Raw genomic sequence first — 15,189 nt, 5'->3', positions numbered from 1 at the left:
GCACAGGGGTGCCCCCTGGCAGTGACCACGGGCCCCTACAGGGTAGAGCTTCAAAGCTTCAAAGGGCCTCAGTGTGGCCGAAGTGCCGGCTTCGTACCCGGAAGCACTTCGGGTGTCCCTGCTTGTCCTTCCCCCGGCACTTCCACCACACCCTTCAAAGCTCTGTACCTGTGGCCCCCAAAGGAACCAGGGTGGTCGCCCCCACGTGATCTGAGGTGAGCGTAAGCCCTCTTCCGGTCTTCCTAGGCGTCCCGACCGGGTTGCCACCCCAGCCATCTCCGACACAGTGTTTAGGACTTTCATGCTTTGGGACTCTCCAGTTAATAACTGGTATTTTGCTCGGTACTCTTTGATCTCCCTGTTTTGGCTATTTTTATTTGCTTACAGGCATCTGCTGGTTTTCCTATTTGAACTTTCTTATCCTTTCACTGACATTACAACACTACCTTTTTAAAAGGACACCAGAAGAATTAGACTTTGTCTCCAGACCATCCAGCTGATGAAGAGATGCTTAATTACTTTTTCTTTGTTTAATACAAGACTATAAAACACATGCAGCAAGAAACAGTTCAATCAAACTGCATAAGTAATACAGCAACAAAGCCATTGTGTTCCATAAAAAAGGCAAAAAAGGCTCTGCAGGTTTGTTCTAAAAAGGCCCATTGAAAGAAAACTAGGAAACAACAGAATTAAGAAAAAAGGATAAAATTGGGTTCAATAATTCAAATGACTGTGGACTTAAAGCAAATCATAAGGAAAAAATCAGGGTCAACTTACTGGTAGCAAGAGTTAGAAAAATGCAAATAAGAGTTAAAATGCAAATAAAGCATGATCTGACAGGTTTGCTTAGATATTCAAAAAAAACTTGGATTCTAACTGTAACATACTGCCATCTTTTTTGCTTAACAGCATCATAATTTTTGTGGAAGAATAATTTTAGGGTAACATAACTTTCATCTTAAAGAAATAGCGTAAAAGGTTAATAAATGTCAGAAACCTTTGCAGGCACATCAGGAAATAAACGTCAAGTGAACAACAAAATGTACTGAAAGATGACTAAAAGATGACTAAGAATTCAGCAGATATCCTGTAAAGAACCAGAATAGGTTATATGCACAGAAATTTCAAGGGTGGTGGCTCAACTAAAGGGTATAAAGAAGAACCAGAATATAATATAATAGACATTTATTTTATATAAATCATTAGGGTGTTAACCAACGAACCAACAGAGTCAAATGTATGCATTGATTGACACTGTATTTAAATTCAGTAGTTTATAAAATGAACCTCTATTCTGTGTTTCTCAGATCATTCTGACCATGCTGTAACACACTGCTTTTGAAGAATGCTCCCTCCAAGGCATTTTGCTGAGGAGTCATTAAAAGATTTGTCCTGTTAGAGAATGTTTGTTTCTTTAATAAGATGTTACATTTCTATCAAACCTTACATGTTGCATGTAGTGAGTTACATAACCAGGAGCCATAAGCAATATAGCACAACCTGTTGTGAATCTAAATTGTATCATGGTAAATTACAAATAATATTTCAAAATAATAATTAATCAAAAAGTCAGAAAATGTAACTCATCATAGTGCAGAGGATCACAACACAAAAATAATAAAACAACAGCAAAAGACAACCACAGACCTAGCAAGCTGTTTTACAATAACATTAAAGAATTCTTTCAAATCTCTAAAAAAATCCTTAACTGTTTCTCAGAGGCAGATTTTTTTTATTTATCATAAAAAGTAACATATCTTTTAGTTTTAACTGTTATTGCTAAATATTGAAATTGTTTTGACACAATCAAGAAAAAGTGAGTGAATGAGTTTAATCTGGCATAAGGAAGCATGCACTAGAAAAATTAATTCTTGCTCAAATTGATTTTAAAACTCATTGGCTTTATGAAACTCACTTAATGGACTTAGTATAATTGGCAATGTTGAGATTATGTCCGAGACATAAGGCACCATATCAACATACCATGATATTTTGTGTTCAACCCATCCCTTATGATCTCTCTTACAGTATATTGGACTCACAAAAGTACCTGGCATTGCCCTGGTATATTTGTAGAATGCTTTAATCAAAGAAAGCTAAGGTTTATGTGTTTTTTAAAAGGTGTAACCCTCTTGTTATTTTGCAAGCTGTCCCATCTGCCATTCACTCTGCTTCCCTTTTAATGTCTCTCGTGAGTTGAGAATTAGTTTTTTGGGTTTGATTGGACTCCAGAATTCTGGTAACTCCTTGATAGGTTGTAACCATAGTGCTTAAGTTACGAATAAAAGTCAACAAAGTGAAAGTTGAACAACAACCCTTTTATTCTTCTTTGTGTTGCACTACAGTTCCGCTCTAGATCAAGTCTTACCCAACACCCCAGTTCAAAAGTGCAAAATATGGTCGATTCTCTTTAAGTGCATGCGCTTAATAGGAATGCAACGTATCAGTCCTAAAAGTTGACCATTCAGTTACCCCAACATAATAAAACATTCATTAAAATAGACTATGGTAAAGAATATAGTGGATACATGTATGATACATACATTCAGATATACATGTATTGTACCTGTACTATACTGTACTGTATTGACAATTGTAAAAAGTAAAGACAACACAGCATGAAGGGTTGGGGTTTCCGGCCCCGTATACTGTCGTAACAAAAAAATACTCTTTACAAAAACTGTTTCTCAGGTCAGAATACAAACAAAACATTTGCTTATGCGCCGACGTCTGTACACGCGTCGGCGGCCATTTTTATACAGGCGGAGCCGTAAGTGGAGGACTGCTGGGAAGGAGGCGTGAGGGATGACGGGATCCGTGACGTCAGGGAAGATGGCGGAGGGAGGGCGGAAGTGGACGCGGTGCGGTCAGGTTATGGTGACAGAGCGTCTTTTTTCCTGAAAGAGAAAGCAGAAAGGTTAGTACCCCGCCATTCCCTAGCGACAAACGTCCTTCGAAGTACTTTCGGGTCCGCCCAAGACCATCCGGTCGGGCGGACCTAACCGAGAAGTCGTGGATGCGGGAGAGGGCATCGGCGTTGGCCTGAAGGCCGCCGCGGCGATAAGTGACCGTGAACTTATAGGGCTGCAAGTCCAGGAACCACCTGGTGACCCGCGGATTCGACTCCTTGTGAAGGGACATCCACTGAAGCGCAGCGTGATCAGTCACCAGAGTGAATTCGCGACCCAACAGATAATACCGGAGATAAGTCACGGCCCACTTAATGGCCAGGGCTTCCCTCTCCACCGCCGCGTACCTGGTCTCTCGGTCCAACAATTTCCGGCTTAGGTACATCACGGGGTGTTCGACACCATCAACGCTTTGGCTCAACACGGCGCCGAGGCCTGTGTCTGAAGCGTCGGTCTGGAGGATAAAGGGTAGCCCAAAATCTGGGGTCCGCAATACCGGTGCCGACGTAAGGGCCTGTTTTAGGTCACTAAATGCGTGTTCCGCTCTGTCGTCCCATACCACATGCAGGGGAGCGCCCTTCTTTGTCAAACTAGTCAAGGGTGCTGCCCTTTCGGAGAAACGGGGCACGAACCGGCGGTAGTACCCCGCTAGCCCCAAGAAAGCTTGCACCTGTCTCTTGGTATTCGGACGGGCCATTCCAGGATGTCTTTGACTTTGGAACACTGGGGTCTCACCTGTCCTCGTCCCACAAGGTAGCCTAAATACTTGGCCTCCTTTAAGCCAAAGAAACACTTACGGGGGTTAATACGGAGGCCGGCTTTAGCCAGTGTCGCGAGGACAGCCGAGAGCTGCAACAGATGTTCCTCCCAGGTGCCGGAATAGATGACGACGTCATCCAGGTAGGCGGCACTATAGGACCGGTGGGGCTTCAGCACTCTATCCACCAGACGTTGAAAGGTCGCAGGGGCCCCGTGCAGCCCAAATGGGAGGACCTTGTATTGCCAGTGTCCGCTAGGGGTGCTAAAGGCAGTTTTTTCTTTTGCAGAAGCCGTTAAGGGAATTTGCCAATACCCTTTTGTCATATCAAGAGTAGTCAGATATCGAGCCGCACCCAGCCGCTCGAGGAGGTCGTCAATACGGGGCATAGGGTAGGCATCGAACTTGGAGACCTGGTTCAGACGTCTAAAGTCGTTACAGAATCTCCAAGACCCGTCCGGCTTAGGAACGAGGACAATTGGGCTGGACCAGGGACTGTGGCTCTCCTCGATGATGTCCGAGTCCAGCATCCGCTGTACCTCCAGTTCCACCTCGGCGCTTTTGCCTCCGGAGTCTGTATGGCCTCTCCCGGACGACTACTCCGGGCTCTGTGACTATATCGTGGGCAATCAGCGCAGTCCGACCTGGGGACTCGCTCACCACCTCGGGATGGCGAAGATGGCCTGCGTAATCTCCTGCCGTTGTATGGGCGTTAGCTCGTCGCCGAGGTTAAGGGCAACCATGCTAGCGAACAGGGAGAGGGATCTATGTGTTTCGGGAGTTTCCTCCCGCTCCTTCCATGGCTTTAACAAGTTAACATGATAGATCCTCTCGCTCGGTCGACGATTAGGTTGCTTGACTAAATAGTCGACGAGCCCCTTTCTTTCCTTAACCTCGTATGGCCCCAGCCAGTGAGCTAGTAACTTGGAGTGGGAGGTGGGAACGAGTACCATAACTCGATCCCCCGGGTGGAACTCCCGGAGGACGGAGTTGCGGTTATAGCATCGGACCTGCGCTGCCTGCGCACAAGTCACGTGGTCTTTGAGGAGAGGCCTGATTTTGGTGAGCCTGTCGCAGCAGTTGCGCTACATATTCCAGTATGTTAGAGGAGGGAAGGGCCTCGGCCTCCCAACCTTCTTTTAGGATATCCAATAGTCCCCGGGGTTGTCGCCCATATAACAGTTCAAAAGGGGAGAAGCCCGTAGAGGCCTGGGGTACCTCCCGTAGGCAAAAGGACAAGGGGAAGGAGTTGGTCCCAATTCCTGCCATCAGCGCTGACTACCTTGCGAAGCATCTGTTTAAGCGTCTGGTTAAAACGTTCTACCAGACCGTCTGTTTGGGGGTGGTAGAAAGACGTCTTCAGGTGCTTTATTCTCAGTAATCTGGCAACCTCCCTGAACATTTCTGAGGTGAAGGGGGTACCCTGGTCCGTGAGGACTTCTTTAGGGATACCCACTCGCGAGAAGAGGTTAACAAGTTCCCGTCGCGATGTTTTTGGTGGTAGCGGAGCGCAGGGGAACCGCCCGGTATCGGGTCGCATAATCAACCATGACCAATATATACTTGTGGCCACGGTTGGAGGGCTCCAGAGGTCCTACTAAGTCGACCCCTATCCGTCAAAGGGACATCTATCAGGGTATCGGGACGAGAGGAGCACGGTCCCTCCTAGGAATCTGGCGAATCTGGCAGTCCGGACAGGACTGACAGAAGCGCCGACCTCCTCGCTGATCCCGGCCAGTAAAAGCGGAGCTTGATCCTCTCCAGTGTTTTCTCGGCCCCGAGGTGGGCGCCCAAGAGGTGTGCGTGAGCCAGTTCGCATACCTCCCGCCGAAGGTACGCTGAACTAGCAGCAGCTTCCGCACCTCGCCCTCGTGAGTTGCCACCCGATACACCAGATCATTTTCCAAGACAAAGAAAGGGCCACGTGGTATGGAGCCGTCTGCTTGTGAGCTGCCCGGCAGAATAATCGCATTCCTGGCAAAGCGCAGGGAATCATCATTCCATTGTTCCCTCTTAAATGAGGCAGGCGTGGAGCGAAATTGGTGGTCTAGGCCGCCCAGGGGATCTAACAAAGGACTGGGGGTTGCGCTCCTTGACTCGCCCCTTGCCGGTGGGAGGTCTCGCTCAGGGCGCGGTCGGAGAAACCGCCTTGTGCCTGCGCCATTTTGGCTTGCCCTAGTGCATGGCGTGGAGACCGTGGGAAGGGTGCCTTGTCCCTCCATAGCCAGACCCAGTGAGGCCCCAGGAGTGGTGCGTGGCTTACCGCTTCCTTTGCGACCAGTCTTGTCCCAGGATCACTGGAAAGGGGGTTCGGGCAACACCGCGACCGCCAGTTTGGACAAATCCCTCCAGGAAAGATAGCATGCTGCGGAACGGTAAGCCCTGGTCTCTCCGTACACAAGTGACCCGTACATGTTTGTTTAGCCACTGTCGCGTAAGACATAACGGCGAGCAAATGGTTATGTTGCTGCCGGAGTCGAAGAGAGCCACCACCGAGTGCCCGCTTACTAACACCACTCCCGTGTTCGACTTGCCAAGGTGCGGCGGAGTACAGTACCTTTCCGCCGAGGTCCAGGTGCAGTCCATCGGCTCCATGGGGGTGTTCAGCGGGCAGGATGGTAGCAGGTGGCCGGTCTCCCCACACTTGTAACAGCGCGGAGAGGCCGGCTTTTCTCGGCTCTGGGAGGTGCTTCTGCAGCGGCCGAGAGGGCTCGGGGTGGCCGCCCGTCCCGCCGGTTCCCGCGAGCTAGCCGCTTCTGCCCCCGCTCGAAGACCGCGAGCTGGCGCTCTAGGACTTCCAGGAGTCCTGGCATATCCGTATATGGATGGCGCCAACCTGCTGGGCGAGGGGCCGGGCAGTGCGCTGACCAGGCCCTCACAGGCCACTTGTTCAACGACCTTCCGGGCTTGGGGCCCTCGGCCGTAGCCAGCGACCCATTTTGCCCCAGAAGTCGAAGGCCTGTGCTCGGGCCGGCTTCTCGGGGTCGAACTGCCAGCCCCGCCATTCACTCGCCTGCTGGCTCGCGTAATGCCGTGCGCGCCAGGATCTCCCGTTTCAGGAGCTTATAGTCCGCGGCCTCCTCCTCAGGGAGGTCATAATAGGCCCGCTGCGCGGGCCCCTTTAGGTAGGGCGCCAGAAGGGACGCCCACTTGGACCGCTGCCACTCGCTCCGGGTGGCCGCCCTCTCAAAATCCCTAGGTATGACTCGATGTCGCCCGCCTCCGCCATTGGTACAAGGGACGGAGGTTTCGACGAGGCGGTTCGCCCTTACCTCCTCGGCTTCCGCGAAGTTTCGCCGCGCCTCCAGCTCCCGGGTAGTAGTAGCCTGTGCTTGCTGCAGGGACTGGATCTGGGCATTCATGCCCTGCAGCACGGTGTTCAGGTCCTGCCTTTCAGTCATTCTTCAGTGCAGTTATCCTGCTGACTACGCCACTGTAAAAAGTAAAGACAACACAGCATGAAGGGTTGGGGTTTCCGGCCCCGTATACTGTCGTAACAAAAAAATACTCTTTACAAAAACTGTTTCTCAGGTCAGAATACAAACAAAACATTTGCTTATGCGCCGACGTCTGTACACGCGTCAGCGGCCATTTTTATACAGGCGGAGCCGGAAGTGGAGGACTGCTGGGAAGGAGGCGTGAGGGATGACGGGATCCGTGACGTCAGGGAAGATGGCGGAGGGAGGGCGGAAGTGGACGCGGTGCGGTCAGGTTATGGTGGCGGAGCGTCTTTTTCCTGAAAGAGAAAGCAGAAAGGTTAGTACCCCGCCATTCCCTAGCGACAAACGTCCTTCGAAGTACTTTCGGGTCCGCCCGCGGCCTCCTACTCGCCCATGCGTGACACAATTTATAATACATGTAGTTGCACGTGTCCAAGTGTCATTCAATTGGGCCTACATTTTATGAAAATAATCTGTCATTGTTTTCTGCACTCTGTTCGCATAATTCAGGTTGTGTATCTGATTACTGAGGCTGTAAAACTGTTGGTAGTCCTGACAGCCATTTATCTCCAGATAACAATGCAGCATGCATAAGGACATCATCGCGTCCGTGAAGGAAACAGTCTCTGCAGGTGGCTCATTAATCACGCTGACAGCAGCAGTATCTTTGTCTGGAATTGGACATCAGCACCTGAATGATCTGCCTTCAGCTGGTACATCGTCACACGCTGATTATGCCATTTGAGCGTGTCATTCAATATCGTTGTTTGACTAGTTCATATGAAGAGACCATGCAGTTAACCGGTGTGAATTCCGTCCCACCTTAAATCGCTTCTTAAAATCGTTCACAGCTCTCCACCAGCGTCTTTTGTCATCTCATCTAAATGTGCTGATAAAATCAGGCTGCAAGCAGCCAGCTATTCCATCCCCCGACCGACTTAGAACGTGCATAAACTTCTCCCAGCTCATGCCTTGATTGATTTTCTGGGAGTGAAGTGGAGTTTTAGAGTGGAAATAATAGATTGTTGTTTAGAACACACGTATTTCATGTCTGTTCCATTTCTACAGTAATGTGTGTAAACAGATTGTTAAAACAGAAACGTTTTTTATATTATAGTAGTAGATGACAAAATGTAGGCATAAACTATATAATGTATGAAGCCTGAAGTATCAAAGAAATACTTTCACAAAAGGTACAAATCTAACACAATTGCGCTTTTATTCAAAAATATAACTGCAGAAATAAAATGCCGCCTTAACATGCGACATTGACACCTGTTTGTTATGACTGCCTCCGTGGCGCAATAGAATCAGCTGCTGACTGGAAATCAAAAGGTCACGAGTTCAGTCCTGCACTTCTCCGTCTTGAGAAGTAAACTGCTCTTAGTCTTACTATTTTAGAATAAAAACATACATTTGACTTCAGTCTGTAACAGCCTGTGTAATTTATGATACTTGTAAAGGTTAGCTTTGGTTTTTCTTTTTTTTTTTTTTAGTCAGTTTTATTATCTCAGCCGCGTTCACGAGCCTAAACACACCCCACCCCCTTCCCATCTGATACTGCTGTTTTCACATAGACGCACTGTGACAGAGGTAAACTCAACTCCCTTCTACATCGGAGCAAAAACGCACATACCATTCATTGCTTGCATACTAAAGTGTCAGCAGGCACATTTCGTGGCATTACACACATTTTTGAGCATGCCCTCTGCACACTACTTGTGACTTTAGGCTTTAGGAAGTAAGTAGATAAATAAAGGTAAATCGTGTCATAAAATGATTTCTTCAAAACGTCACATATAATTTGTCTCTTTCTTTTTTTAAAATGTGCGTTGATCACCACCAGCATGTTGTAGCACACAACATCTGCCCACCTGCATGTTCTTGCGTGCACTGAATAAGAGACAAATATATAGTCTGACTGAGAGAATCAGACTGAAAAAAAAAGCAAACATTTAGAAATACCATACTTTTATAGCTGATTGGACGCTGTTCATTTTCAAATAATATTGCATTTGTGCAATGATGTTTTCACATATATTAGATAGATAGATAGATAGATAGATAGATAGATAGATAGATAGATACTTTATTAATCCCAAGGGGAAATTCACATTGTCTCTTTCTTTCAGGTGTGTAATAGAAACCACAGCATAGAGAGAAGTGTGTATAACGCTTCTTACAGGAAAAGGCGATGGAAAAAGAAAAGATGATGCAGCAAGCTTCACTTCTTTATTTACCTTTAGTTACCTTTATTTATTTACTCACTTCCTACAGCATAAAGGCACATGTAAAATGCAGAGCTTCCCATATACATATACAAAGTACAGCGATGGCAAAAGTGCGATGTGCATTCTTGCTCCGACGCTAGATCTGCAGTGTATCACGATACATTCTCTTACCAATGGTAGCAAAATGAAGGGCTTAGGGATCAAACTCATGTTTTTGATTCCCAGTCAGCAGCTGATATCATTACGCCACCGCATCAGTTGTAGTGAATATGCGTCAGTATGGCTTGCTAAGGCGGCTTTTTTTTCTGCAGTTATATTTTTGAATAAAAGCGCAATTGTCTTAGATTTGTACCTTTTGTGAAAGTATTTCTTTGATACTTCAGGCTTCATACATTATATAGTTTATGTCTACATTTTGTCATCTACTACTAGAATATAAAAAATGTTTCTGTTTTAACAATGTGTTTACACAGATTACTGTAGAAACAGAACAAACATGAAATGCGTGTGTTCCAAACAACAATCTATTATTTCCACTCTAAAACTCCACTTCACTCCAAGAAAATCAATCAAGGCATGAGCTGGGAGAAGTTTGTGCACGTTCTAAGTTGGTGGGGGGATGGAAAAGCTGGCTGCTTGCAGCCTGATTTTATCAGCACATTTAGATGACAAAAGACGCTGGTGGAGAGCTGTGAATGATTTTAAGAAGCGATTTAAGGTGGGACAGATTTACGATTTTTTTTGTAGGCTCTGGTAATTCTAGTGTTAAGTGGAATCGACTGTACTGTACACAACCTTTCAAGAATTTGTTCTTTTTGGGTCCAATTGGATTCCATAATTGCAGTAACTACTTGCTAGACTGCAGCCATGAATGCTGTCATGTCTGACTTGTGATCTTAGTTGGACAGTTTGTAGCACTTAACTTATGAAGAAAATCCAACAAAGCTTGAGTTAAGCAACCTCCTTATGATTCTCCTTTGTGTTGCACTGCACTTCCATTCTCAATCAAGCCTCACCCAACATCCCTCAATCAAGCCTCACCCAACATCCCCCAAGCAAAAGTACACAATACTCCTTTTTATATTACAGCAGATGGAAGCAGCATGTGGTGTTCCATAGGTTATGTATTGTCAAGTCATTTTGTCTGTTGTCTGCCTTCAGTCTGTTGTGATGTTTCACTTGGTTTGAGCAGGCAGATGGCATTGGTCTGCAAACTGTAGCACACAGAACACTGGGACCCCCAGGGCCAAAATGATTGGTTCCAAAGTAGTCGATCTTATCTGTATAGTCCTAGAGTGCAACTAAGCAAAATATGGTCCACATCAGTCATACAGTGTAGAACTGCATAGGGAATAAACAGACAGAGAAACAGAGAGGCATTCTGTTTTATGTACTGTATATAGATTGCATCTGACATGAATGGTGAGGGGTTCATTAACAATTACATTTTTATAGAATTATCTGACTGATAGAATATTTATGTATCGATTTCATGAGTTTATGAAATGGTACAACCTACTTTGAGAATACTTTAGGAAAAACGTATTTGTATTGAACGTATTGCATTGCATATATATATATATATATATATATATATATATTTTTTTGTATTTCAGTAGCTGTGCTGGTGTATGAACGTGTCATCATTTTTTTATTAACTAAAGTGCCATTAATGTATAGATGCCATCAATGTGTAATTTTTAGCCTGCAGTATACAGCCCTATATATATAGCCATATATATTCTTTAAAAAAATTACACAATATATTGTATGTGTTGTGTGGTGCTTTCATGTGCTGACACAATGAATTTTTTTCTTATTTTATTACTCTTTTAGGAACTTCACTGCTTAGAAGGACTGCTGGCTTTAGCAGCAGTAGATATTGTAGGCTTGCCTTCTTTATAGGCTCCCCTGTGGCTGGCACTGAAGCTACTTTTTTGAATAATGGAATCACAGCTTATACTGCTGCTGACCCAGCTCATATATACCAAATATCATTAAGGTCTGCTTATTAATCTATCTAGTTTGATTTGTTTTTAACTGGACACAATAAAGGTTTTATCAGTCTTGACATGTACTAATAAAGTTGTAACAGCCGACTCCTTACCCAGCCGCCAGCTACACCTCCAAGACCTCTGGCCTGGATAAATTACTGAGGTGAATCTTATAAATCAAGCTGTACCTCTAACAAATACAATTTTCCCCACAATCGACGGATTAAACATAGGCACACAAAAGCAGATACGTAAAAATAAGTGATTAATTATATTAAATGAAATAACAAAAAATACAAATTTCACACGTAGGAAATATATATGTATAAACCACCAACAAAACAACGTGACAACACCATATACGTATATACAGTGTATATAACACTGTATATATACATATATATATATTATATATATATATGGATGGAAGAGAAGGTCTGTGATACGGTTTGCATATTTGCAGCTGGAGATCCACAAAGGGAGAAAATGAATCATGTATCAAAATATTTTTTTATTCCTGAGCTTTCAACTCCTGCCAGGGGTCTTTATCAGAGGATAATGCTTAGACTTACCAGAATCAAAGGCAATATATAGCAAAAATATTAGTCGGGGGGGAGGTGGCTAAGTCAGTGTGGTTTTTTATTAGGTGTGAAATCTTGTTTATTATGAATATGTTCTTCTTAAGTTTGCATATGCTGGATTTATGTCCAAATGTCTGTTGATGGTGTTCTCATTTGATAACCAGGATTCGGCCAGCTCTCTGGCACTTTTCGTACTGGCCTTGAATTTTACTTGTACATTGTCCCAGTTAAACGTATGTCCTATTGATTTAGTGTGCGTATAGATCAATGATAGTGGGTCCTTTCTTCTGATGGCGTTGCTGTGTTCCTGTATACGTGTTGCAATTCTTTTTGAAGTTTGTCCAATGTATACCACTGAGCACGAATTGCATGGAATGCTGTACACTGCGTTTTGTGTTTCTGCTGTCGATTTCTTGTTTTTAGCATTAAAGAGGACCGTGCTCAGATTGTTCATGGGTTTGTGTGCTATTCTGACGCCTGACTTGGCCAGGATGCACGCTGCACCTTCAGACAACTTGCGGTGATAAGGGAGTGATTGCCAGGTGGGGTGGGGTTTCTGATTCATGTGAATTGTTTGCTGAGTTTTTGGCGTCTTCTGTGTAGGCTTCGATTAATTAATGTTTTTGAGTATCCGTTTGAAGTGATAAGATGGAAGAGATAGCGTCTCTCATTCATTTTTGTTTCCTTCATATTACAATGGGTGTGGACTCTTCTGAATAGAGTTTTAACACAGCTCCGTTTATGAGATATGAGTGGTTGCTGGTGAAGTGTAATATCTTGTCTGCGTAGTATTCTTTACGGTAAATACTAGTGGTTAGGTTGACGTCATTATTTCTTTCGATGTAGATGTCCAGGAAGCCGATGTGTCGGTTAACAGGATGGCTCATATAGCGGCTCCCTTGAACTCTTTAAGGAAAAAAGAGTGCCAGGACGCAGTCGAGCAACTAAAGAGCCATCTTCAAAAGCTGTCCGTTCTGGCCCAGCCAGATCCACAGCTCACCTTCCAGATACAAACTGATGCCAGCAACCTGGGGCTTGGCGCCATGCTCACTCAGAAAATCCACCAGGCTGAAAATGTCATAGCGTACGCCTCTCGAGCATTGCACAGTGCTGAGCTGAATTATTCGACGGCTGAAAAAGAATGCTTGGCCGTCGTGTGGGCTGTGGAAAAATGGAGACACTATCTGGAGGGGATTGAGTTTAAAGTGTACACAGACCATCATGCTCTGACCTGGGTATTTAATCACTCGAAGACCTCCTCCCGTCTAACCAGGTGGGTACTCTTCCTCCAGAACTTTACTTTCAAGGTGACCTATCGGAAGGGCTGTGGCAATATTATGCCTGATGCTCTGTCCAGTGCATCAGAGCCACCTGGGATGGTGTGTTTGGCAGAGGCAAAGAAGATGGTCCTCCCTCTGCCAAGAAGCCTTCTAGACCTGGCTCAGGCACAAGCCACCAGTCCATTCTACCAGAACATCAGGGAAGGACTGGAGCAACAACGCACTGACCGGGTTCTGTACAGGACCATTCCATCCTCCCTTTGGAGTCTACAGCACCAACTAGTGGTCCCGGGAGAGCTCATCCCCGACTTCCTGAGTTATTATCATGATAGTCCTTTAGATGGTCACCTTTGAAGGACAAAAACTTTGTTGAAGATCCTGGGGGTTGCGTGGTGGCTGTCTGTCCAGAAAGACATTTGCCACCACTTGAAGAAGTGCTTAACCTGCCAGCAGCTCAAAAACCCACCTGGTAAACCGGCAGGATTTTTACAATCAACGATCGCTGAAGGACCGGGGGAGGCTTTGGGAGTTGAACTGATGGGGCCATTTCCTGTTACCAGCTCGAGGAAAACCGCCCTGATGGTGGTAATTGATTATTGTTCAAAGTGTGTGGAGCTGTTTGCGTTAATAGACGCCAAGATGAACAAAATATGCTGCACCCTGAAGAACGAAATCTTCACCCGCTGGGGGATGCCGAAGAACATCATTTCAGACCGGTTCACGAACTCTGTGTTGGAGGAACTTTATACAGCCTGGGGAGTGAAGAAAAGCCTGACAACATCTTACCATCCCCAGGCCAACATGACAGAGCGTGTGAACTGGACCCTGAAGAACAAGATAGCCTCTTATGTGGGTGAACGCCATCAGGATTGGTATAAATGGCTCCGGTTTGCCCTGAACACTGCTGTGCATGAAGCCACAGGTGAGACGCCTACTTTGGTTGCACTGAGCAGACAGCTGAAGGGCCCGCTTGACCGACTTCTTCCTAGAGGCCCTAGTCCAGGAACCACCAGTTACAATAATTTAATTAAGCTTGAGGAATTGCGGCGGAGAATCCAACAGAGATTGGTGAGTTCGACATCCAGACACGGCAAATTGTATAATGCCCGGCGTAAGGAAGCGCACTTTCAGCCGGGTGATTTGGTCTGGATTAGAGCTCACCACCTCTCAGATGCCAGCAAATGGTTCTCGGCCAAGCTAGCACCTAAATGGTTAGGTCCAGCCCAAATCATTTCTCAAACAGGTCTAGTCAATTTCCAGATTCAAAGGGGTATCGGCACTAACTCCAAGCTAGACACTATCCATGTGGCCAATCTCAAGCCATACTTCGGCCCTCCCTTGTCCAAGGTTGGGGGTGGGGGTTGAATGTAGTGGGGCTACATAGAATTAGTGTTGTCAATGTTTGTGCTGAGTGCATTTGTTTCCATCGTCCCGTTTGCTGTTTATCATGTGTGCGTCAGTGAATGTTGTCCCAGTAAATACAGGGGAGACGGATGATGGGAAGAGACCACAGCCCCAAGATGGAAAGCACCTGTTTTTCAATCACAATCAGTTATATCTGGCTCTCAACTATTTAAACAATCGGAAGGGAACAGAGAAAAAAAAAAGGAGAGGAGAAGGACAGAGATTTCACTTTACAACTACGAACCAAGTTTACCTGCTGTTTTCCACATCGCGCTCTGTATCCAGTTTGTTTTCATTCCACTGGACTTACTTCAATTCCCTTATTGCCATACACCCCGGGGTCGGATTACATCATCCACCATACGCCGAGGATTCAAAGTGAGGTTGTTACAGTTGATTCAGGAAATACAAACAGATCACATATCTGTTGACCAGTCATCCAAATTCAGGACAGTTATAGTGCATCTGGAAATTATTCACAGCGTATCACTTTTTCCACATTTTGTTATGTTAATCCAAAATGGATTAAATTCATTTTTTTCCTCAGAATTCTACACACAACACCCCATAATGACAACGTGTAAAAAGTTTAA

This window comes from Polypterus senegalus, chromosome 4 (genome assembly GCF_016835505.1).
Source record: "Polypterus senegalus isolate Bchr_013 chromosome 4, ASM1683550v1, whole genome shotgun sequence".
Taxonomy (NCBI): domain Eukaryota; kingdom Metazoa; phylum Chordata; class Cladistia; order Polypteriformes; family Polypteridae; genus Polypterus; species Polypterus senegalus.
The sequence above is the reverse complement of the archived record's forward strand: the minus strand, read 5'-3'. Positions refer to the sequence as shown.